Source organism: Anabrus simplex, chromosome 1 (assembly GCF_040414725.1).
Source record: "Anabrus simplex isolate iqAnaSimp1 chromosome 1, ASM4041472v1, whole genome shotgun sequence".
NCBI classification, from domain to species: domain Eukaryota; kingdom Metazoa; phylum Arthropoda; class Insecta; order Orthoptera; family Tettigoniidae; genus Anabrus; species Anabrus simplex.
This window is the reverse complement of record NC_090265.1, coordinates 1,775,340,793-1,775,366,642: the sequence shown is the minus strand read 5'-3', so window position 1 is coordinate 1,775,366,642 and position 25,850 is coordinate 1,775,340,793. Positions and strand designations below refer to the sequence as shown.

The window sequence follows — 25,850 nt, the reverse complement described above, 5'->3', positions numbered from 1 at the left end:
TGTACATATTTCTTTTCTACTGATGAATAATTCTGCTCATAATCCTTGTATTCATATAAAAGAGAAAGGCATATGGAATTGTTTATGAATCAGTAACTGTAGAATTATGGTTGACACAATGTGTTATCTGTTACAAGTTAGTACATCCATCTATCAGTCAATGATAAAAAGGATCAAATTCTAATTTTTCTGAAAATGTTCATTTGCCTCCTTAAATTCAAATAGTTTTAAACAAATATATTTTACAATACTCATAACAATATGTACACTTAACTACATAAAAACTGGCCATCACTAAAGATGACTCATTCAAAATCCTATTGTTTGAAATAGTATGAACATATTGTACAGGTGGTAGGATCCTACGTACCGTCTCTTCAGCTACCGGCTATCCAGAGTTTAAAAATATCCTCACATTTCAATAAAGTATAAAATGAAATATTTCTTTGCTTGCCAATTTTTGTGCCGTTAAGTATACATAATCGATACAAATTTCATTGTGATTCATATTCCAGCAAGACAGTACACATTAATTCCCTCGGAACTTTTTAAAACACCACATCCGTGGATTGGATGTACTACTGATGGTAATCAGTTGCTCCTGCCTTAACCACCTCATCCACAACATTGTGCATTTAAAGCAGAAGCCTGATGAAACATCTTTTGGGGGGGAAGGGAACATATTCAGGACTGTAGTTGAGGATATATGCTGTATGCCTCCTGCTTAACTTCATTCAGTAAAGTATATCTTCTGATTATTTGTGAATAATTTCTGCTTGATTGATTTAATTTAATTTTGCTATTCTGACACTGAGTTTTAAGCATTCATACTTAAGCATTACATTCATAACAATCATGAACATTGTAACATGTGTATCAGTTTTCTCTCGCCATTTGTTGAATAACATGCGAACTGATGTTTGCTTTCGGAGGGTGTCCCATTGAAATATCTAGCAAGTTGTTAGCAGCAAACTACCCCTAGTGCCGTCGTTACGAGTACAGACAGCAATCATTGGTTACAGAAGATGATATAAACACAGTTCAAACCACCATGATTTTAGATTTCGAGGCATCAAGCATGTCCAATTGATCGATGAGTACCTGTATTGTTATTGAATAGCTCTGAATATTTTATAAATACATATAACATATCATCACACAACACTGGCATTGGTATATTTATTAGTTCTGTGCTACTGATCCATATATCATCTTTCCGTAAGAATACAAATTATTTCATGAGTTTGAAACATTGTCTTTGAGACTGAAAACAACACAATGTTTAGTACCAAGAAAGATGGGTCATTGGTTGAAAATGGAAAGTTTGAGTCAAAAAAGAAAATCTAAAAACAAAGATAGAAATCTAAACACACTTTCAACCTATTAGGTCGTGTTATGTACACTCAGTACGTGTTGAAGAGATGTTAAGTACAGAACAAAAATGGCCAACCGGACACCAGTGGGATCCAAACCCACAACCTCCCGATTTTGCGTCGGTTGCTCTACCAATTGCGCTATGGTGGCCTAGGCCATCTTTGTTCTGTTGGAAATGATCTAAGCTACAGGTCTGGCACTACTGCCGTCACACTGTAGAGTGCGTTCAAGTCGCCCGTTGAGGGCCAAGTCAATGAATATTGAATTTTCACGACCGTATTGTAATCGAAACACACTTTCAACCTATTAGGTCGTGTTACGTACACTCAGTACGTGTTGAAGAGATGTTAGGTACAGAACAAAAATGGCCAACCGGACACCAGTGGGGTCCGAACCCACAACCTCCCGATTTCGCATCAGTTGCTCTTGAAAATTACGTGTTTTCTTTACCACAAAAAACAGCAAAAACTAATGCATACACCTGGTACGTTTGGCACAGTTCTGAAGTGGTACAGTATATATGATTACTTTTTTCACAAATTTTTGAGAATTTTGCCTCTTTTCGAGGTATGTTGCAGTTTGGTGATAGTTGACTGATATGCCTGATACCAAATGTGAATAGGTAAATGTTGTCATTTGGTGATGAAGTTTTGAAAATGAGTATTACTTTAATTATGTGTTAACCTAATGATTACTTAATTTAGTTACATTTTACTCATTACTCAAAATTTTTACTTAAAACCAGTGTAAAATTTATGAGAATTTTAAATCAAATTTCAACACAAAACACCAATTAATATAATTAATGAGCATCTTGCAACATACAACAGGTAGTGACATTTTTCATTTTTCATAGTTGCTGTTCTGCCTGTTACAACTATATTTAGAGAAATAAATTTACCTTTTGCTTTCAGTGCTAATGGTGCAGTTCAGTGGCGTATGCTGGGATCAAGACGTGGGCTACCACCAGACTTAGGTTACCCCTTTTCGATAATCAGTTTGGTGAATGTCAAGCCCTAAGCGTTCTGAGCTGCAGCCAATAGCCAACAAAGTAGCCTGCTGTATTGTCAGTGCTGTTTCACAAGCTACTGCCCTGGCCTCTGCCACTGTCAATAATCAACACCTGATCAGTGGAGATAGTAGCGTAAGGTTTAGCAAATTAAAGTCCGGATTTGTGACGAAATGTATACAATACTTGCCTTTGGCCCGATGGGCCCAGTTCAATTCTCAATCAACCCCTTCGTAATCTTTAATTCCCCCGGCTTGGGAACTGGGTGTTTATCACGTCTTCGCCATTCATTTTATCCTCATTAGCTCACCACCAAGCCTATACAGAAGCCATGCACCATTATTATTATTATTATTATTATTATTATTATTATGTGCGTATGGACCCAATGGATCACGCAAAGCTCTAACGATTCTGTTTTCTGAGTTGCCAAACAGCTCTCATCCTTTCTCCGTGGATCCTTTTTCGTTCTTCTGTCCACTTTGCTCCAGTCTTCTTTTTCACTTCGTTCTCTGGTTGCACTTTCCATCCATTAATTTTTTTCCTATAAAGGTTTCTGTCCGCGGTGTCATTTGGGTTTATCTGGGCTTTTTCCAGATCCTTCTTCACTTCTAGTACCCATGGAATATTTTTTAGATGTTCTATGTAGGTGAGAATCTTGTGTGTCAGTCTACTTGCCGGCAATCTGTGGACGTGCCCATAGAATTTCAGACGTCTTTTACGGATATCTGCTGCAATGTTGGAATGCTCTTCTGTGTCTCTGCGTAACCTCAGTCTATATCCATCTTCTGTTTTTTGGGGGCCGAGAATTTTCCTCAGGATTCTCCTTTCTTCTTTTAAAATATTTTCTAGGTCACCTTTCCCGTTTAGTGTAAGGGTCTCGCTGGCATATAAGACTTCGGGCTTTATTACTGTATAATAGTGTCTGATCTTTGCATGGCGGGACAAGCACTTTTTATTGTATATGTTGTGAACCCTACCGTTGGCTTTCCGAAATTTTTGTAGGCGAATTTTCTGGGCAACCTTCTCGCCTCCCGTTGGTTCAAGTATTTCTCCCAAGTACTTGAAGTGTGGTACTCGGTTGATTTGCCCATGTGTCGTGTTCAAAGTTTGGATGTCAAGTTTTGAGCAGAAGAACTTGGTCTTTTCAAAGGAAATTTGTAGGCCAACCTTTACAGCGCATTCGCTAAGGGTTTCAATTTGTTTAACGGCTGTGAATACATCATCTGTAAGTATGGCTAGGTCATCTGCAAAAGCGAGGCATGATATCTCAATACCGTCTTTGGGTCGTCCTAGTCGTATGGGGCGCCAGTATCCCATGTCTTTCAATACCTTTTCCCACTCGCGGATGACTTTGTCTAGGACGAGGTTGAAAAGAAGCGGAGATAAGCCGTCACCTTGTCGGACGCCAGTTTTAATCGGGAATGGTTCAGAGATCTCCCCCATGAATTTAACTTTGGAGATAGTGTCAGTGAGTGTTGCCTTGATGAGGTTGAGGGTCTTGGAATCAAGCCCCAGTTCCTCAAGAATAACGAAGAGAGACTGTCGATCAACCGAGTCGTACGCTTTCCTGAAGTCAACAAAAATGCAGATGACCGGTTTGTTCCTCAATGCTTTGTATTTAAGTGTTGCCTTCAAGTTGAATATTTGTTCTGCACACGAGCGACCAGAGCGGAAGCCTGCTTGATATTCGCCAATACTTTGTTCAAGTTGTTCTTGCATTCTCTTCAAAAGGCAAGCTGAAAGAATTTTGTAAGTCACTTGGAGAAGAGAAATGCCCCTGTAATTGTTTACGTCAGTCTTATCTCCCTTTTTGTGTAATGGGTGGATGAGGGCGCACTTCCAGTCCTGAGGTAATTCTTCCGATTGCCAGATATCTGTGATGATTTGAGTGAGCTCTTTGAGGGAGTTAGGTCCAAGATTTTTCAGAAGTTCCGCAATGATGCCATCTTCTCCGGAGGTCCTATTGTTTTTAAGTTTGAGGATGTGGCCGCGGATGTCTTCCTCTGTCGGTGGTGGAGATTCTGGGAAAGTGTGACTTGGGGGTTCTTGAGGGAATCTTGTGAGGGGCTCTGGACAGCATTGCCAGCAGTGGTACCCATCGTTCACTGGTTTTTAGTTTTCTTCTCGGGAGATCAGGGGTGGCTCCCGACCCATAATTACAGGTTCGAACACTAAACCCAAAAGATTACATTTCATTTTAGCAGATCTACCTATAAAAAGAAAACTGTAATACTCCTATAACAGTAGCCCTGCAGTGTCTTTCTACAAGGATGTATGAGCAAAAGTGAGCGAATACCAGCACTCTTATCTGAGTATGAGATGAGGAAGTATATACGATGAGGAACGCATGTGTCAATTCGTAAACTTCCAGAAAACTTCGAGTCTTTGAGCTTGAGCTATCTCGCCGTTAGCAGTGGCGATCTGACAGACCGAAGCTTAGCACACCTATTCCCCACCCGATCCCTGTCCTATGGAGCGTTCAGTTGTAAGCCGTGGGGAGAGGAGAGGAACAGAGTCCCTGGGCTGCGATACCTTGCAATCAGAAATACGAGAGGCGTTTTATCTCACTGCGTTCACGATAGGTAAATGGAACGATGTGTCAGATGCTTACATTACAATGTGCTCTAGATTTACATCGTTCTCATTTGAGGTTAGGGCTTCACCGATAGCCTTGGTAGCCCTCAGTATACACCACTGGTGCAGTTACAATATTAAATGTATTGCTCAACAATGTTACAAAGTTCTTTGTAACAAAGAAGCAAATAAAAATTATTAATGTTGAAAAAACAGTTCTTAACAGACAAAGTAGGGATCCCCACACTAAGAAAAACATAAAATTAAGCAATTTCCTCAATTGTACCGTAAAAATGTTGTTTTTTTTTTTTTTTTTTTGCAAGTTGCTTTACGTCGCACCGACACAGATAGGTCTTATGGCGAGGATGGGACAGGAAAGGGCTGGAAGTGGGAAGGAAGCGGCCGTGGCCTTATTTAAGGTACAGCCCCAGCATTTGCCTGGTGTGAAAATGGGAAACCACGGAAAACCATTTTCAGGGCTGCTAACAGTGGGGCTCGAACCCACTATCTTCCGAATACTGGATACTGGCCGCATTTAAACGACTGCAGCTATCGAGCTCGGTAGTACCGAAAGTTGACTGGCTCAAGGGCCTGGAAAGGTTTCAAATTGTGTCTTGGATATCTCTATCAAACTAAAAAAAACCAAATTTCTAAAACCACTCCCGGCCTAAATGCATTTCTAGAATTGCTTGTTGCTTTGTTTTCTTTTCAATTCAAATCCTAGCCTAAGTAACTTATTTACATAATTCTTTCTATAATGTGTTCCTTGGTTCAATAACCGCAAGCGATTTTTTGAAAAATGTCCACACCGAATGTAATTACATAGGGCTTAAGTGAAACTCTGCATTGACTCACATTAGCGCTCATAGTGGTGCTTACGTGAAACAATGCACCGACACACATTAACGCTTGTAGTGGAAGAAAAAGACAAACTGATAATCTAATCGACCAGATAATGATGATTAAGAAAAGGATTGTAATTTTTAAGAATGAATAAAATATATATTCTCATACTTCATTATATTTTATTTACCTAAAATTCATAGCTCATATCTCTAGAATGTTTTCAACATTGAGTTGCTTGCCTGAAGGGCTACAACTGTCAACTTCTGAATATGTTTTAGCTTGTTGAACTCTGCCATAACATCATTTAAATCACCGATGCTTGATTTAGTTACTAACCTTGAAGGCTCAAACAAATCATGTAAAGCATTAATTACTACACTATCATCAGTGTCTTTTATTATTATGGAATCCAGTTTAAATAAAGTTGTGAGCTTTCAAATTGTTTTCCCGTTTCTTTCCAGCACAAAACCATGCCTTCTGCAAGTTCAATTACTCTATTTCCAAAGAGGCTACTCACTAATATTTCACATTTGGTTCTCATTGAAATAATTCAAGAGAAAAAACAGGTGAAGTACAGGCTTTTCTTTACATTGAAACTCCAAGATTGAGTCTGCTATTAACAAAAAGAATATTGCTTATATCATTACAATTTTGCAGACTCTGGCATTACTCAAAATTATCTTTAAAAAAAGTTGTACATGAATTAAAAAACTTTCTTTCTTAGAAAATAAATCAACAAGTGCACTGAAATATTTAGGACCTAGAAAAGGTTTTCATCCCCTGGGGAGGGGCGGACGAACTAGAAGGTAACGCCTTCTCTCTGGCCAGGAAATATTTAGCGAGGTACACCAATGAATGACACCAGCTAGATCAGCGTATCAATATAGGCAATGGGAAGGAGTTTACATCTAAATGTGGACAGCTGTCAGAAAGGTATTTTTTTTCTTTTTTTTTTTTAATTTTCGTGCATTTCAGAATACATTCTTGAGTCCAAAGATAACAGTCGTCAAATCAAATCAAAATCTCCTTATTTGCAAATGAGGTGTCTACCTCGGTGGCAAATGGTACCGGTACACTAAAATACATTATTGTCAAGCTCTAAATAATAAATTAACAAGAGAAGAAAATTTTCCTATAATACAATATTATACAATTTACGCTAACAATTTTTTCTATTAAACACACAGCTCATCCTTAATAAATTTATATTGTTTACAAAATTCTACTTATAATATCTATGATACTATACAACTGGTATAAGATTAAAATTTACATTGCATTTATTTACTTTTTTTTTTTTACCCATTCTGGAACCTAAGTAGCATAACGACCTGCTGCGTCTTAACCAGAGCCCCTTTTGCCACCACTTTTCAGAGTTCCTGAAGGGCCTTCACAGTTACCGTAGCGGTCCCAGGGCCTCGAAATCCCCACTGTACTTCACCCACACAGGCAGTCCCCTACTTTGGCTGTCCAAACTCCTTCGACCAAGGGATGGAATTAATTTGTTCACACACATTTTTTTTATTTACAATAACCTGCACTGGTCGAATGCCCTCTAACACTTCATTTATTTTCTCTGTTGCTGTTTATTCTCTTCTTGAATATCTGCACAGATTTTGGAAAAAGATCAAACACTACCCCTGGTAAACTAATTCCACTCCTTCACACCCTTCCCAATGAATGAAAATTTACCCCAATCGCTTCTGCTAAAATTCCTTCTAATTTTATATTTGTGGTCTGTCCTACCGATATAATTATTTTTCAACTGAAGCCTCTCACGGATATCTCCCCATGCTTCTTCTCTTGTGTAGGCTCTATATAATCCTATAAGTCTAGTTTTCCCCCTTCTCTTACTTAAAGTTCACCACCCAAGTTTCTTTAACATTTCTGATACACTACTCTTTCTCCTGAAATCCCCTGTTACAAATCTTGCTGCTTTCCTCTGCACACTATCTATTTCTTTTATTAGGTATTCTTGATGAGGAGCCCAAACACTGTTTGCATATTCCAATAATCGACGAACCATACTTAAGTAACTTTTTTCTTGTAATTGTTTATTGCATCCTTTAAGTAGCCTCATTATGACATGTAACGATCTGTATGCTTTCCAAACAATGTCATCCACATGACCCTTCCAGTGCAAATTACTTTCAAATCTCACACCTAAGTATTTGCACTTGCCATCTTTTGGGATAACTACCTCATCTAAAGTATATTCAAATTCAGTTTTAATGCTCCTGTTTGTAAAAGTTGTAGTTGATTTGCCTCCATTAACCTTCATATTATTTTCTTCAACCCATTGCTGGATACTTTCAAGGTCCCTTTATAATTCTGAACAATCCTCAATGTTATTTATTTCACTATAAACAATTATGTCATCTGCATACAATCTTATTTTTGATGTTATATTGTTCCCTAAATCATTTGCGTATATTAAGAAAAGTAACGGACTGATTATACTAAACCCTGTGCAATTCCCTTCCAAACTTTCTCTTCCTGCGATACATTATTTCCTACTTTGACTTTCTGAACCCTTGAATTTAGAAATGTTTTTATCCAACGTGTAACCCTTACGTACAACCCTATTCCCTCCAATTTCTTTAATAATATTCCATGTTCCACTCTATCAAAGGCTTTGGAAAGATCTATGGCTATGCAATCTAACTGGCCTCCTGAATCCAATTGATCTGATATGTCCTGCTGAAATCGCACCAGTTGTGCCTCACAAGAAAATTTCTTTCTAAATCCATACTGGCTCCTCATGAACCAATTTTTATCATCACATATCCCTCTGATGTACTTTGATATTAAACTCTCCAGTATTTTACAAACTATACTGGTCAGGCTGATTGGTCTGTAGTTCTCTGGTTTCCTTTTATCACCCTTTCCTTTATAAATTGGTTTTATTATAGATTCCTTCCATTCCTTTGGTATTACACTATTATTTATGACATAGTCAAAGAGAAATTTTTAAATAAGGCACTATGTACCCCCCCATTGTCTTTAATACCTCCCCAGTAATTTGATCACTTCCTGTTGCTTTTCCTTCCTGAAGCAGTTGGATTTCTCTGAAAATATCTTCATTTGTGAATGAGAAGCTTCTTGTTTCCCTCTGTGTCTCTCCCTCTCTATCTTCTGTTTCAGTGTCCAACTCCTGACAATCATCTACTGAATCTCTGAATTCCCTACTAAATAAGTTTGCTTTTTCAGTATATGTTAAATAGTGTTCACCCCCTTCTCCCACCATTGTAGGAATTTGGATTCCTTTTCCTTTTGGATTCCTGATATATGAATACAGCTTTTTCCATTTCCCTTTGTGGTCATTACCCTCTTGAAATATGCCATTCATATAATTCTCTTTTGTTTCCTTTTTTACTCTATTCACTTTCCTCATTAGCTGTTTTCTAGTTTCTCTACTCTTCCTACCCTCTTTGATTTTCCTGTTTACTATTCTACATTTTCTTTTTAATTTTCTTACTTCCTTGTATAATAAACAGGGTCTGAGGTCATTTTACCCTTCTTGACAGGTACAAATCTCTTCTCTCCTTCCCAAATGATTCCTTTAAATTTAGCCCAAAGTGTATCCACATTACTCCCTTCACTTATCCAACAACTGAATTGTGATTTAAGGTAAGTCCCAAATTCATCAACTTTAGTTTTTCTGTACAATTTCTTGTCTTGTGTAACCCTCTTATTAAGCCTTTTTGGTACGAGTCCTACATCCATTATTACAGCCTTATGGTCTCCTATTCCTTCAATTACCTCAGTTTTATCAACAATTTCCCATGGTTTAACAAAGAATACATCTAGTAAGTTATTGAGACGAGTCGGTTCTTGTACTACTTGTGTAAATCCTCCCTCCCAAATTAACTTATTTGCCAGTTTCTGTTCATGGGCTTCACTTGCAGCTCCATTCTATTCAACTTCAGGCAAATTTAGATCTCCCCCAATTATTACCATATCATTATTGTTTTTATGAGTATAATCTATTATTTTCTCAAATATTTCCAAGTCTCTTTCCTCTCTTCCAGGCCTGTATGTTCCTATAATTCCCACCTCTTTCATATTATCACAAACTAATTTTATCCCTAATATTTCATCCCTTTCATCGGTAAACCATTCATGTGAACAATAAGTTTCCTTCACCAGAATAAACACCCCCCCCCCTCCCTTTTTATCTCCTCGGTCTCTACGATAGACTGCGTACCCTTCTGGAAATACTTCTCTATTACTCACCCCTTCTCTCAACCACAATTCCACTCCTATCACCACATCAGTCTCATAAGATTCCATCAAACGTACCGAATTTTAATTGTTTATTTACTACACTTTGACAGTTTACCAAGAGCAATCTCTTAACAAACTGAACTTCTGGCACCAACAGGTGCAGCCGTATAAATGAACCCCCAATTATTACTTTAAAAGGCTTTACACATTTCAGCATACAACTACATGGCTTTAATATTATTGAAATCAATACTGAAGTGATTTAAAGACTGCAAAACTGCATGGTTGCATTGATGCTTGTAAGAAACTACAGGAGCCTTGATATAGCTGCTGGAAATTTACACCCTCTAAAGTTCCCAGAAGTACTGCAGTTATCTCTACAATCTCAGTGTTCTCCCTAGGACCTTTATAATGGGCGCACCGCCCTGCCGTTTTTACAGACCGCCCGGCTAATATAACCTATATGTGCTAGTTACATAATATTAATACGTATATGAGTCATTGGGTGCTCCAAATTAACATGTAAATAATGTAAAACTGCTATTTTAAATGAAAAATCTTAATTATTGTCAGCTTAACTGCATCAATTACATCGGAGTTCAAATGTTGAACTTGACTACTATCACGCAGCGTTGTACGCGAGCGGTGTCAGGATTAACGTGGAATCGCATGCGAACGCTCAATTCCACATGACGTCACAAATCCGAGCAACCGAGTGGTAAGCCCCGGTATCACATGATTATGAATGAGCAGTAGAACTCTAGGAGTTCAGAATCCTCTGTTTTGTCATTTTTCTGATAATGGCACAAAAATAGTTAAATTTTACAGCTAATGTTATTGCCCTGAGGTGAATAAATTGGAATTTTTCCACATTTTTTACGTTGTGAGATGGACAGTAGGCAATGGTATGTTGATAAACGGGGATAAAAGTCAGGTTGTGAGTTTCACAAATAGGAAAAGTCCTCTCAGTTTTAATAACTGTGTTGATGGGGTGAAAGTTCCCTTTGGGGATCATTGTAAATACCTAGGTATTAATATAAGAAAAGATCTTCATTGGGGAAATCACATAAATGGAATTGTAAATAAAGGGTACAGATCTCTGCACATGGTTATGAGAGTATTTAGGGGTTGTAGTAAGGATGTAAAGGAGCATATTTGTTTCTGGTGAGACCCCAACTAGAGTATTGTTCCAGTGTATGGGAGCCTTACCAGGATTACTTGATTCATGAACTGGAAAAAATCCAAAGAAAAGCAGCTCGATTTGTTCTGGGCGATTTCCGACAAAAAAGTAGCATTACAAAAATGTTGCAAAGTTTGGGCTGGGAAGACTTGGGAGAAAGGAGACGAGCTACTCGACTAAGTGGTATGTGGAAAAGTGGTATGTTTTGAGCTGTCAGTGGAGAGATGGCGTGGGAGAACATCAGTAGACGAATAAGTTTGGACGGTGTCTTTAAAAGTAGGAAAGATCACAATATGAAGATAAAGTTGGAATTCAAGAGGACAAATCGGGGCAAATATTCGTTTATAGGAAGGGGAGTCTAATGACGGAATATTTATTGTATTGAATTAGGAGGATACTCTCATTTATCACCTTTGTAAATTGGAATAACTTACCAAGGGAGATGTTCAATAAATTTCCAATTTCTTAGCAAACATTAAAGAAAAGGCTAGGAAAACAACAGATAGGAAATCTGCCACCGGGCGACTGCCCTAAATGCAGATCAGTAGTGATTGATTGATGAACATCCTACTCCACACTTCCCTTTTTAACACCTGTCACAAATACTCCCCTTCCTTGTTATGTCCCCTTACCCGAATATAATTAATTCCCAACACATCCTTTTTGCCGACTCAGCCAGTTCTACTTTATTTCTTCCATAAGCCCCATTATATATTGATAGTTCTCCATCAAATTCCAATTCACTTGCCAAGTTGTTTCCAAGGAGTACCTCGTCTGCCAAATGGAAGTGGAACTCTCTTACTCCCATAGGTCCGAGGCTTGCTTGAAATGTTCTGAGCTAGGTAAATAATGTGAAGCAGGAGGCTACGGACTATCTGTGGATTGTATAGTCCTAGTTGCCTGGCCGCAAGGAGGGCCATGAGACTCAAAATATATCAGATGCCCACTCGCATTCCACACCAAATGGTATCCTGACTCTCAGGACTACTTACTAGGCCATTCAACTGTTGCCCATGATCCATGAACTAGGACATCACTCGAGTAATCCACACAATGAACCACGATGTAAAGAACAAAACAAACTTTTAATGTCCCGCTTTACTATTGGAATGAACAGTCAATAGTACCGCTGCCAGAATACAGGAATCATGCAGACTGTACTAAACTTACCTACTAAAATAACACACAGTGCTTTGCCTTCTTTTTAAACCATGCAAACACATTCACTTAGGAAAAATATTTAGTTATTATGGGAGTAAAAGACATGAAATTTAAAGGGAATACAGAGGGGAAAGTAATTACATTCAGACTGAAAACCAGTCGAAGATCAGGTTAGGACACTTCGCGATTACACACTTCAATACGCGAATCATTCGAATGTACGAAAAAGGTAGACAACTACTTTAACCATAAATAGCCCTCGGCATCGGTACACAAACAGACCGCACGAAATGCACAAGAACTACTGGAACCCACATGTAAAAAGTTAAAATCAATGCGCCTAACACAACATTTCGCGTGTTGTACTAGAAAGATGAAACCAAAACTTTTTTCAACTTGAGGAACAGCTATAAGCACATGCCGACTTACGTCAACATTCCACCAGGAGTTGGTAACACAGTGATTAGGAATTTCTTTAAACTGTCAAACCTTTGACTCACCACGCTGACATGTACACCTGGTACAGTGGTTTGTTTGGGTTCAACTACGCCTTCGCAATGTCAGAAGCAGTAGTAAAATCAAAATTCCTGCCCACTTTACGTCACGAAAACGTCATTAATCAACTCAAGATTGGAATCAAATAAAAGCACTTCGAAGTCACGAACGTGGTTTTAAATATTAACTTCTCATAAAATACGAACTTTACTACACTGTCAACAGTCACCACCTTACCTTGATCACTCGGCCTCGCAACCTGCAGTGTTAATTCGCTTCTTCGCCGTTCAGGTGAGCATAGCGCTCAAAACTCTCACGCGCCTTTCCTCACTGCTACTTCGATCTTCTTCTTCTTCCTGGTTAGTTTTTGGACATCGTCGTAAGACGCTACGTCCAGTCACTGGTTTGCGGGATAATTAATGTCTGGGAGAGGTACCAACATGAGAAGAAAGTAGTACACTACAAGATAGAAGGGTTAGCTATGTAATGAAGTGAATGACAACCGGTAATAATGAAACTGAGGAAAAAACCAATAATATAGAGGCTAAAATAATGAGGATAACCCAAAAACACTGGGATACAGGGTTCTAATGCTTCACGTCTGTGTGGTCTGCCACCTACAAACAAACTCGACCGGACCACAAATAAGGGTTGGGATGCGAAAGTTCGTACCTATAGGGAAGGAAAAGGTTAGAATTGAATGTTACAGGTAACTAAAAAAAAAAAAATATTAAGTCTACAACGCGAAAAAGCGGTTGAAACACTAAACACGAAACATTTAACGGCAGTTGGCAACCCGCATGAAGAAGCTTAGCTAAGAAGGCGTGACGGTGATGTTCATATGTCTGACACTGAAAAATGATATGATTGACAGGACCTACTGCCCAAACACATGGACATAAGTTACTTTCGATAAGATTAAGGCGATAGAGATGAGCAGGCGTACACACATGATTTAAGCAGAAACGTATGATTTGAAGAATATGACGCCGAGTGTAGTAACCAACGGCGAACCACGGTTTAGTAAGAATATCAGACAGTATCGTGAATAAGTGCTTACCTTTCAACGGGGAAGTTCGTCGCCATTGCACACCACTGATCGTGGATGGCGTGATGACAGTATTCCCATAAGTCAGTGTGTGAAACTGCGTTATAGTAGACCAATCCAGTACCCTGGGCGGCCTCGATAGATAGGATATCCGCTATGACGTTGCCGTGTTTTCCAGAATGGCCCGGAAGCCATGTGAATAATACTTGAACATGACGGAGGGACAAGTCTGAACGTAATTTACGGAAATGTTGAATGTACCAAATATTAGAATGTTCGGGATTGTCTAAAGCCATCAAGGTGCTATTAGTAGTTAGTACAAATGAAAGCTGTGAATATTCCAAAATATTGTATGATGTTGCATATGTAATATGTTCCGATAATGCCATTGCAGGATCCGCATGTGTTACTTAGCAGTAGGGGAAAGTCCAAGTGATAGAAAAAGGTCATCATATACTTCTTGTAGCTGTGGTTTCCATGGGTCTTTTGGGTCCATTACTGCGATTAAAGCTGCAAAATCGTTAAAGAGTTTTGGAAGCCGTACATCAGAGTGATCATTTGATTTACCATGTAAAGCCATGACAGAGGGAGAGACCGATATTGGCGCAGGAGGCGCCGAAGGTTGCCCTTGAGGACTCGGCTTCCGGGATGTAGATGCAGGCTCGTTAGAAGTAGCAGGTATCAAACGTACGACTGGAGTGCCAGAATGTTCTGGAACCGTCTTCGGATTACTGAGCAAATTAAGATAAGATGCCTTGTCATAACCTGGTTTAGCGGGTGGGCGGGAAGGGTTACTAACCACCATAGTAAATTTACGCTTTCGAGGGAAAGTTTCATCCGATTGAGATGATCTATTGGGTAAAGGAGGAAAATGTTGGGGCATCAGAAGCGGGTTAGATAAGGACTGTAATGGGGCAAAATAGTTTTTCACTTCGAAATATGATTTGTTTTCGACACTCATAATGCGTTTAATTTCTTTTTGTTGTTTGTGGATTTCACAATGTTCTGCTCCCGCAAGATGATTTCCGCCACAGTTAGCACATTTAACGACTGGGTGAGTGCAGTCTTCAGTAGAATGAGTAAGGGAACACTTTCCACATCTCGGTTCCCTGGAACGACAATTAGTAGCGGTGTGTCCATACCGCTGACATCGTTTACATAATAAAGGAGAGAAGATAAAGGCCTGAACCTCTAACATAACTTTAAAAATGGACACACTTTTCGGAAGTTGTTGACTCTCGAATACAACCTTCACAGTACCTGTAGGGATATATTCAGTTTTTCCGTCTTTAGATGAACGTCTATTTAGACGTTGTACCTTCACCACTGGATATGGCGAGTCTAAATAGGTGAGAATGTCGGATTCGGAAAGAGTAGTGTCTACTCCCCGTATGACCCCTACTCGCTGAATATTCGAAGACGGAATAAAAGCTGTCAATTTCTTTTCCGTAAGAATGGGATGAGAGAGAAAGGCGTTTGCAGCCTTACTAGACATGAAAGTAACTTGAATTCTATTTCTTCCCTTCCTATGGATGGCCTTGACGTCACTAATGTGCCTCTCGTAGAAAATCCGTCCCAGAGCCATAGGGTGAATATGTCCTATTTTATTTGTAGAGTCAATCGATTCAACAAATACTATGTAAGGGCCAAGATGAGTGGTAGAATAGGTAGCTACAGGAACTTGCGGACGCTGGTCCGAATCACGTATTGTATCTTGAGAACTGTCACGTTGGGTAGCAGTATTACTAACGTCCATGGGTAAATCCTTACGCACGGCACCTGTACCAATATCAGGAGGCCGGCCTGAAGGGCCGCCGCCACTATCTACAGACATAATAGCCCAAAAAGAATTACCCTACACTAGCCCCAGAACAAACACAAAAAAAGGACTAAAATATGAACACAAACATAAAAAACTCTACTTATCTACGGACAGGAAAAGGCCGCTGCACCAGTGACCGGAGCGAGACGTGTGCACCGCACAACAGCCGAACACCGAATGTACTTCGATCTTGTATCGCTACTGACTACCCTAGAGGTGGGGACGGAGCGAGTAATACCACGGCCGACTTGATGCGTCGCTCTAGCAAGCTCCCTACCGGCCTTGACAATCGGGTCCACGCACTGTAATCGGAGTAGTTACACAGCTCGACACGTGGCGCTGGCGGCCGACATATTTGAGGTAGAAATGCATATCTCTTTATGTAAAAGATATTGGCTTTGATTGCCGATTTATCGTAATTTAGAGGGTTGAAGGATTATGTTAACATTGACTAATACTGTTAAAAAGATTGATCGGGTAATCCTAAAGGCTAATTTCGCTTATATTTTTCAAAATAACGTCGTGAAATGAAACAGCGGATAGAAAGAGTTGGCGAACTGACGTTCCTTAACTGCGAGGATTAATAGTAATCACTTTTATTGTACATAGTATTTAGATACACAACAGAACTTACTACACTACTTTTGTCTTCTGATGTTAATCTTGAGATTAAGAGTCATTGTCCAATTAGTTTTAAAGTTCTTGGTTGCGTTCACAAAATACTACTCTCCAACTCCGAGTAAACTCGGAGTTAACTCTATCCGTTCATAAAAGTAAAGAGTTAACTCTACAAGGCGTTCAGAAAATGCTTTCGAGTTAACTTAGAGTATACTCTTTTTACTCTGCGTAAATAGGTGGGTAGATTTAACTCGACATGCGCAGTAATGCATGCATTGGTGGCGGTGAAAAATATTAACTGCGGCTATATTGACATGGCAATGAATTCAAATTAGCCTATTTTCAGTTGTTGACAAAGAAGGGCGTTATGTATTGAATAAAGAAGGGGATATTTTCGTTTAAAACAGGAAAAATAGGCACCGTGCCAATTTTAATAACCGGCGGAAATAACATGATTGAATTTTTATAAGAAAACCCATGTTATGAATGAGCAGCTGATTTATTAACCTCAACTTTATGAGATTTCCTTGGGAAAATGCAACGTAACTTTTTAATATATTAGATGACCTTCTGAATGAGACCATTTAATTATACGATCAGAAATACCACACAGTGCATTTATAATTCTCACGAAACCGATCTGTACGAATCAGGTGCTAAGAGCCAAATTACAACCAGAATTGTTTTTCGTGGGTCTTGCAATGGTCTTCCTCGTTCCCCGATTTTGGATTTAGAAAGTTTAGGGCCAATGACTCTGAGTAGATGTTCGAATGCTGATCCGGCAATCGGAAATGTTGTTTAAATTCAGTTTCGTCGTAGTTGTTAACAACATAATCTTTACAGTTAGTTGTCCTAAATGGCTTATCGTGCATCAGTGCGGAGCCGATGTATTGGTATTGATCATCAATGTAATCAGATTGTTCCTACGAGGTAAATAACAACGGATACTGTTTTAAGGCACAACTTGGTGAGGAAAGTAGTAATAACTCATATAGCACGCTGCTATGAAGAAACTCGCCTGGAAATTAGACATTAAATTCCTCGCAAATGAGGTTATGGTCAAACAAATAACCTTCCTTAATTGGTTAGCCATATTCTGTTACTCTGTATTCACTCGAAGCGTTCACGAAATACCGTTACTCAGAGTTAACTTTACCAGTTACTCCGTGATACTCTACTCTACTCCAACTCTACTCGGAGTCGTATTTTGTGAACGCAGCCTTAGTCTTCTGTTAGGAAGGGGGCGTGGTCAAAACATAAAAATCTTTGTTTCTACTTAAGTATTCGTGTATGGATATGTTAAACATGTTTACATTTAATATATAGTTTCAGATTACATTTCATTCATACATTGCACTAGAATTTTAAATAAACATTCAGGGAGAGAAATGTATTTTTAGGAAATACTTGGTAAACTGTTCATTGCAAAGGTAAAACTTCGCTTCATACGTTGGCCTTCCTGTCAAAACAGTAATGGTCCCTACCTCTCTTTGGTTCCTACTTGTCAGTGTTTAAATGTTCAAGTTCAGATTATCTTGGATTAAAATGTGTTGTGTTGCTGTCATATGGCAAATATGACTCCCCCTAAAGGATTATTCAATGAAAGAAAATTTAGGAGTAATAAATACCAGAAAATAGAATCAGAAAACTAATCTCAAATTGCTAATTCAAGGATGGTTGTAGGAAGCTATAGGCCCTAATACAAACTTAGGTGTTTTAGTCATCCTCGTGCTTGTAATGTCATTTCTGCTTTAGGCATAACTTCACTTTATGCTAGTTGTTCAACAGTGAAACTGACATTTGAAAATTAATTCATAAGCAAAGCTCAACAATATCAGAATTCATCAGATTATGTTTTTGTACATTTCAAGGTAATGTTCTCAGCTTCGTGCCAGCTTGTTTGTTGTAGTGGGAGACAATAAATTATTTCTCAAAAATGCAAAACCTTTGAAGTGATTTCCTGAAAGGTTACAAATTTTACCACGTAATACCATTATTTCAGAACCAATGAACACAAATAAGAAATTCAGAACACATGTATGTACCACACCGTTTTATCTCTCTGGTAGTATCGGGGTCAGATATCTTCAAAACTGAAGTTTTAAGAACTTAAATATCAATAATTTTCTTAATAGAAAAACCGTACTGACTCCTCTTACATTTTCTTAAAATATTTGATTTAGAGAAACTAATAAAATAATGTTGTACACACATAATACTGTAGGCCTACTGCTAGTTTCAGACTGATGATGTTATACTGTATATAGTTCATAAGTTACAGGAATGCAAGGAATTTCATGAAAACCTTAACAATGTTGCGGGATGAATAGTAGACCTATTTATCTGTCTAGTAGTAGTAGTAGTACTAGTAGTATATATCAGTAAAACAGTAGATATCATAAAAACTGAAGATGTTAAAACTAAAATATTCACAAACCAACATTTTTACATTAAACTATCTAAACATAACCATAATATACATAAATACAAGATTTTTAAGAAATTGGTAATGAAAATGCAATATATAGTTAACATCTATTAAAATATCAGAATAATTCAGAGCACATATTAAAGACCACACCTATTTATCTCTCTGGTAGTATTGTGCACAGAATGATATCTTCAAAACTGAAGTTTTAAAACTGGTATATTAACAACTCCTCTTACATCTTTTTAAAAACAATTTTGATTAGGCCTTTCATGTCCCATCATCAGCATAAGACATATCTGTCTGCTACTCTCAGACTGTTGCTGTTATACTGTATAGAGTTCATAAGTTACAGGAATGTGAGCTAATTTCGAGAAGACCTTGTCAATGTTGTGGGATGGACAATACACATATATCTCTCTCTGGTAGTAAATATGTACAGATATCTTAAAAACTATAATTTTTACAACTGAAATAGTAACAAGAGAGTAAAAGAATGGTAATGAAAAGGAAAAATACTTAGTTAACATTACAGAATAATTCAGAGCATTGTAAATACCACATCTACTTATCTCGGTGCTACTACGGTGCACAGATATTTCCAAACTGAAGTTTTAAAATTGGAATATTAACCACTTTCTCAATAATTGTACTGACTCATCTTACATGTTTTTTTTTAATATTTGATTTAGAAAAACCATTAAAATGATGTTGTCCACATCTTAAGACATACTGCTAGTCTCAGGCTGATAATGTTATACGGTATAGAGTTCATTATTTACAGGAATGTGAGCTAAATTCAAGAAGACCTTGACATAATTTACAGGAATGTGAGCTAATTCCAAGAAGACCATGACAATGTTGTGGGATGGACAGTACATATATATCTCTATCTGGTAGTAAATATGTACAGATATCTTAAAAATTAAAGTTTTTACAACTGAAATATTAACAAGAGTTTTAAAAAGAATGGTTATGAAAAGAAAAACAATACTTAGTTAACATCACTTAACATACAGAATAATTCAGAGCGTTGTAAATACCACACCTATTTATCTCCATGCTACTATTTTGCACAGATATCTTCAAACTGAAGTTTTAAATCTGGAATATTAACCACTTTCTCAATACCATAACTGCACTGACTCATCTTACATCTTGTTTTAAATATTTGATTTAAAGAAATCAGTAAAATGATGCTGTCCACATGTAATGACATACTGCTCACCTCAGACTGTTGATATTATACTGTATAGAGTACCGTAGTAGATAAGTTATGGGAATTGTGAACACCTCCTAAAGACCTTAACAATGATAGCAAATGTTTACAGATATCATCAAAACTGAAGTTTTTATAACCAAAATAAAGGTTGCAGATCTCTACATATGGTATGAGGGTATTTATGGGTTTTAGTAAGTGAATAAAGAGGATGGCATATAACTTTCTGGTAAGACTGCAATTGCAGTATGGTTGCAGTGTATTGGACCCACTCCAGGATTACTAGGTGTGGGAACTGGAAAAGATCTAAAGAGAAGTAGCAGGATTCATTCTGCATGACTTCAGACAACGGAGCAGCATTACAAAAATGTACCAATCTTTGGGTTGTGAAGAGTAGGGACCTGCTCGACTAAGCAGTACATAATACCAATATAGTTGGTCCTTTATTGGACATTAAAATTCTCCAGCTACTCATTCCTGATTGCCAGTGTTCTGCCCCAGTGTGCTAAGTTGGGCTCATTAGTTGGTAAATAGCACATCTACCAAGACGCATGGCTAGTGCATGCCATGGAGGCCACTGAGTAGGCTACTTGAAGCCACCGGCTGGAAAATTTATAATGTCCAATAATGGACTAACTATATTGGTATTATAAATTTACTCACTCGGAACAAATATTTCAGGTTCCCTATGGGAATCAACATGTTTATCATAAGCAGTACATTCCAAGCTGTCATTGGAGAGATAAAATGGAATGTTATTTCTGGATAATTACTAGCGTTTTTAAGAGTAGGACAGATATCATGAAGAAATTGGAATTTAAGAGGATGGATTGGGACAAATATTTGTTTGTAGGATGAAGAATTAGGGATGGTACTACCATAATTTATCAAAGGAAATGTTCGACTAATGTGCAAGTTCTTTCAAACAATTTAAGAAAAGACTAGGTAAGTAGTTGAATCTGCCACCTGGGAGACAACCGTAAATGATGGTTGATGACACTGTAATATTATAGAACATTAATGAAGCACATCTCTTTCACTGCACAGTTACGTCAGACTCTGAGGATTTTCCTGCTAAGTGGTTTGTGTGAAATATACTTTGATGCCACTAACCTTTCAGTGACAGTTTATGCTATATTGTCTAAAAGTAGTCTGACAAATTTCTCAGCAATAATGCTGGCAAGTTGCTCCTGACCAGATTGATCACAAACAGGGCACTGAAGAAGTGGGCACCTAGCTAGTAATGGGACAATAAATGAACATATGATTTCCAACATATTTTTGCCTGAAAGATACAGCATTGCTTTTTCAACAAAACGTTGACGAATAGACAATACTGTTACAAATGCAGGTTTGGGATAATGCAGATTTCCCAGATCTTGATTTGAAATAAGACTCATCAGAGGGGAATTGCTGGAATTGTGGGAAATGCAGTTCAGACATTCCATACAATGAACTCTTTCTTCTATTGCTCGCACTATGTAGCCACCAATATAAGCCAGGCTTGCAGTCTTCATTGTTGGAAGTGGCGATGCTGAAAATGAAACAACTTAAATAACATTAATATTAAAATAAGTTCTGAATTTTGTACTTTTCCTAAGACGCCAATGTTTACTTGGCTCCTGGAGTACCTCCTGGAGGATGCTCATAACTGTTTCCGGAATGGCAGGCCTTTCTTCCTCTGAGTCAGATGCATCTGATGGCATCAGCTCCAGATTTGGACCATCTGTGATGTTGGATGCAGAGTTCTCTACATTGCTGAATGATGAACTGCATAAAATTCCTGTTTTCAGTATCTTCTGCAAAGTGAAACTTACTGATCTTGAGTCCAGCATATCATTTGATCCTAACATACGCCGCAAGGTGCTGAAAAGTGACTCAACAGGATCACTGGAAAAAGCACGTGTCAGAACGTAGTGGTAGCCATTCTGCAGAAGATATTTTATGCACTGAACAGTTGATTTGGTTGTCAGTGTAATTGCTTCATATGTCTCATTGGTCAGGAAATCTTTCCCATGCACAGTGCTAGCAGACTTAAAGAGTTTCAAGATAGGAAAGGAAATCATTTTCCAGCCAATCCAGGCGATGGTCATTCAATGAGAAGAAATGCTCTTTATCTCGATTTCTTCTCTGCAGATGTTGGTATGTATTGCTAACATCATGCATGGCAAACCATTTGTCAACATATTTCATGAAGAGTAAGATTGCATCTGCATCTCTAAATTTATGTGCCTCTGGGTGAGCACTTGCATTTTCCTTCAGAGCAGTAATGGCACCAATGACTGCTGGTGAGAAAATTTCTTTGGCACGTTTGACGTTCATCTTTTCAAATGGAGTTGGCTCAATATGTTTCTTTGTCAGATGTCTCACAGGCTTCACAATCTCATCCTGCATTTTATATAGCATGGTCAAATATTTTGCTGATATCCCCATGCCATCAGTCATCTCTCATTCAAGAAACTGTGTTCTTATGTTTTTGAGGATGTGGCATTGATCAAAGCTAAGGAATAGCTTCCTAGTTTCATCTAATGGATGTTCAACCACTGGTTGTATAGTGCCTCCCACTAAATGCCTCATCATGGTAGTGTTGGCTTTGTGGTTGTCAGACACAATCCTAATGATAACAAAACCACATTTTTCCACCTCCGCAATTACTTTCAACACCAGCTGATGTAATTCTCGCCCTGACAACTGTTTTGTGAAGAAGAAAGCACATGGTATTTGATAATTTGTTGAAAGGCCCCTTAACACAAAACACAGAACTCGATTAGCAATGGTCTGGTCTCTGGGTCTGCTGTCTTCATTTGACTTTTCAAGGATTGTTTCTTTGTACCCAAAAAAACAGTCAAGTTTCCTATCATAAATTATTTTAGGATTGATTGCAGCCTCATCTACAATCAAGGAGAAAAGCGTTCAACTTCATGCAGATCTTTTGCCTGTAAGGTCAGTCTATCCTTAATCAATTTAGTGACACCAGTGGCACAATTACTGTCACCAGAATATCGGCAGAGAGTTCTCGTGGATGGTAGTTTTAAGAGTCCTCTGGTGCGTACATGTGAATAACCTTTAGGAGATATGTACTGAAAAATAATGCATTCCCTAATGATGTCACTACTCCAATTTGGCCTGCGTTTATGAGACATAAGAAGCTGTTCTAAAATGAATTTGGCATGAATGTTGCCCTCAGCAGCATCTTTCTTCAAGACCTCTAATGCCCTGTAAAAACTATCATTTTCAATTTCATTGTTTTATTCTTGCCCTTGTCAGTTCTTCCTCCTTCTCTTGTAAAGTGTTGTTTAGTCAAGTTACCTTCACACGCAACCGGTTCGTAGTTTTTCGAATTGCCTCAATATTTAAGGCATCAGTCTGGGTGGAAGCATGGATTGCCCCTATATCAATTTTAGATTCAAAATTGCCTGCACCTTTGTTATTGCTATTGAACAGTTTGCTTCAGGATTCTGAAAATGATAAGCATCTTCAACTATTTTGCGTTTCTTGGGTGAGGGTGGTGCGGTTCTAGTAATTTTACTTCTAGGACTCTTGGTACTAGTCACCTTATAACTAGGATAACTAGGGAACACTGAAGGTACAGAACTTTTCTTTAGTACTCTTCTACATTTACCTACAAATGAATAATCATCTTCTTTGAAATGAAGGCTACAGACAACAGAAGAAGCAGGATTAGTATTAGGGACAAAGTTATCGCGAGAAATTGCTTTGAGCCACTCCTTAGTTTTGTCCTGATCTACAGGGAATTCGTGAAACGATAGTGTCCCTTTGTTCTTTTTGTTCTTTTTCCTGTTCGAAGTACAAAGAGGCACACAGCAATCCATGTTCGAATATTTCAAAACAAAATAAATCACTACATTACACAATTTTAAAAAAACGTATTAGCGCATAAATTAGATTTCTTGTTTACGGCAAAAAAATCACTTTGAGCCACTTATTACATTTGTTCTTGTTTCCAGAAAATTTCTGTACAAAAAGGCGCACAAAAACATCACAAATTCCAAAGTTTGAAAACACAATTTAAAAAATTAAATCACCACACCATACAATAAAAAATAAACTAATTAGCGCATAACTATCAACTCTCAACAACAGGCGAACACATGGCTCATTACGAACACATTACCAACGCGTACGACAGCAAAACAATACAAAACAATATAAATAAAACTGAAAATACGGCAATTTTCGGTACACAGCTTCGTGTCAGAGACTAGTAAGCCAGCGCTCCAGCGGCAATATGGTGAAACTTTCCAATTACAGCTTTATGCTGGGCTTCACAAGCGATTGTCAAGGCCGGTATAAGGAGCGCAGCGAGGTATCCAGTCGGCCGTGGTAATACCGATGAGTAATCCGGTTGTAGCGGTAGAGCGCACCACCGATCCCCTCCGCTTACAACTGCGAGTACTCGCGGAGGACCTGAGTACAGTGTAGCGCACAACACACGTACGAAAGTACCTGTATTCAATCTGTGTGTTTCGAATGTACGCATATATTTCCTACGCTTGTTATGTTTTGTAGATAATGTAAAGTCTGTTATATTATATTTGTGGCGGGTTTTTTTTGCTAGTTGTTTTACGTCGCTCCGACACAGATAGGTCTTACGGCGACGATGGGACAGGAAAGGGCTAGGAGTGGGAAGGAAGCGGCCGTGGCCTTAATTAAGGTACAGCCCCAGCATTTGCCTAGTGTGAAAATGGGAAACCACGGAAAACCATTTTCAGGGCTGCCGACAGTGGGTTCGAACCTACTATCTCCCGAATACTAGATACTGGCCGCACTTAAGCTACTGCAGCTATCGAGTTCGGTATATTTGTGGTGTTAGTGTGATATTTAAACATATTCGTAGATAGTAGTTATATTTTTAGAACATTAAAAGGAATTTAAAGAAATTTTTTACAGAACGTTGTTCCACAAATGCCACGAAAACCGTCGGATGCCTGGCAGTTTTTTGACATCACTGATAACAGGAAACACGCAAAATGCAAATTTTTGTGGCCGCACATACGCGACGGGTGGTGGCACATCAAATATAATATAATATAATATAATATAATATAATATAATATAATATAATATAATATAATATAATATAATATAATATAATATAATATAATATAATATAATATAATATAATATAATATAATATAATATAATAAGTGTATTTATAGAAGCATTCTACTGATAGCTGTTTGGCATTGGGGCGTGTACTAGTATGTTGTCAGATATGTTTTGTAATCACATTTGCAAAGAAGGACATTCCAGTCAACGTTCATTTACGTAATTACTTTTGTCATTCTGTAGATGAAATTATGTCAGTGTTTTTCATTATATTCTGATAAGATTCTTTATATTCAGATTATTCTTCTCATTAACAGTGTACCGTATAACATGAACTTACGAAATAATTGTTAATACATTACTTTTCTGTTAACTTCCAATTCCCTTGTATACAAACCATTTCGGTAGGTATGCGCCATACTTTGGTTCACTATTCGAATGAGTTAACTATACGAGTTACTAACATTTATTCCACATACTACCTCCTACTCCCTAGCAGTTACGTATATAACAATTATAGTGAATATATATGCAGTTATTTACAGTTGTTACGTTGTGAGAGAAGGGTATTAATAGGGGGATGCAATACCTTCGCAGTGCCATACCTATAACGTGTTTAAACGTCCCGCGTCAGGACATTCTCTCGGTAGTTCACTCGATACTACCGGGTGATGACGTCACAACAACTGCTCCGCTCCGCTCCGTCCCCAGCACTAAACTACCCCTTCTGCTAAACGATTTGCAGCTGCTGGACATGAAGCAACAGCTAATTTGCT

General features: G+C 38.1%; 1 protein-coding gene across 3 annotated transcripts in view; it reads right to left on the bottom strand.

The window, feature by feature from the left end:
• LOC136883119 (protein kinase C iota type) overlaps positions 1-13,215 on the bottom strand; it is a 175,066-nt gene extending 161,851 nt beyond the window's left edge. For 2 of the 3 annotated variants that reach the window (XM_067155305.2, XM_068229736.1), the window contains exon 1: positions 13,107-13,215. The gene's annotated coding sequence lies outside the window, so the exon portion shown is untranslated. Of the gene's footprint in view, positions 1-12,874; positions 13,087-13,106 lie in introns of those variants that run through there. The other variant, XM_067155312.2, reaches the window with a different exon arrangement.
• Positions 13,216-25,850: the final 12,635 nt, after the last annotated feature.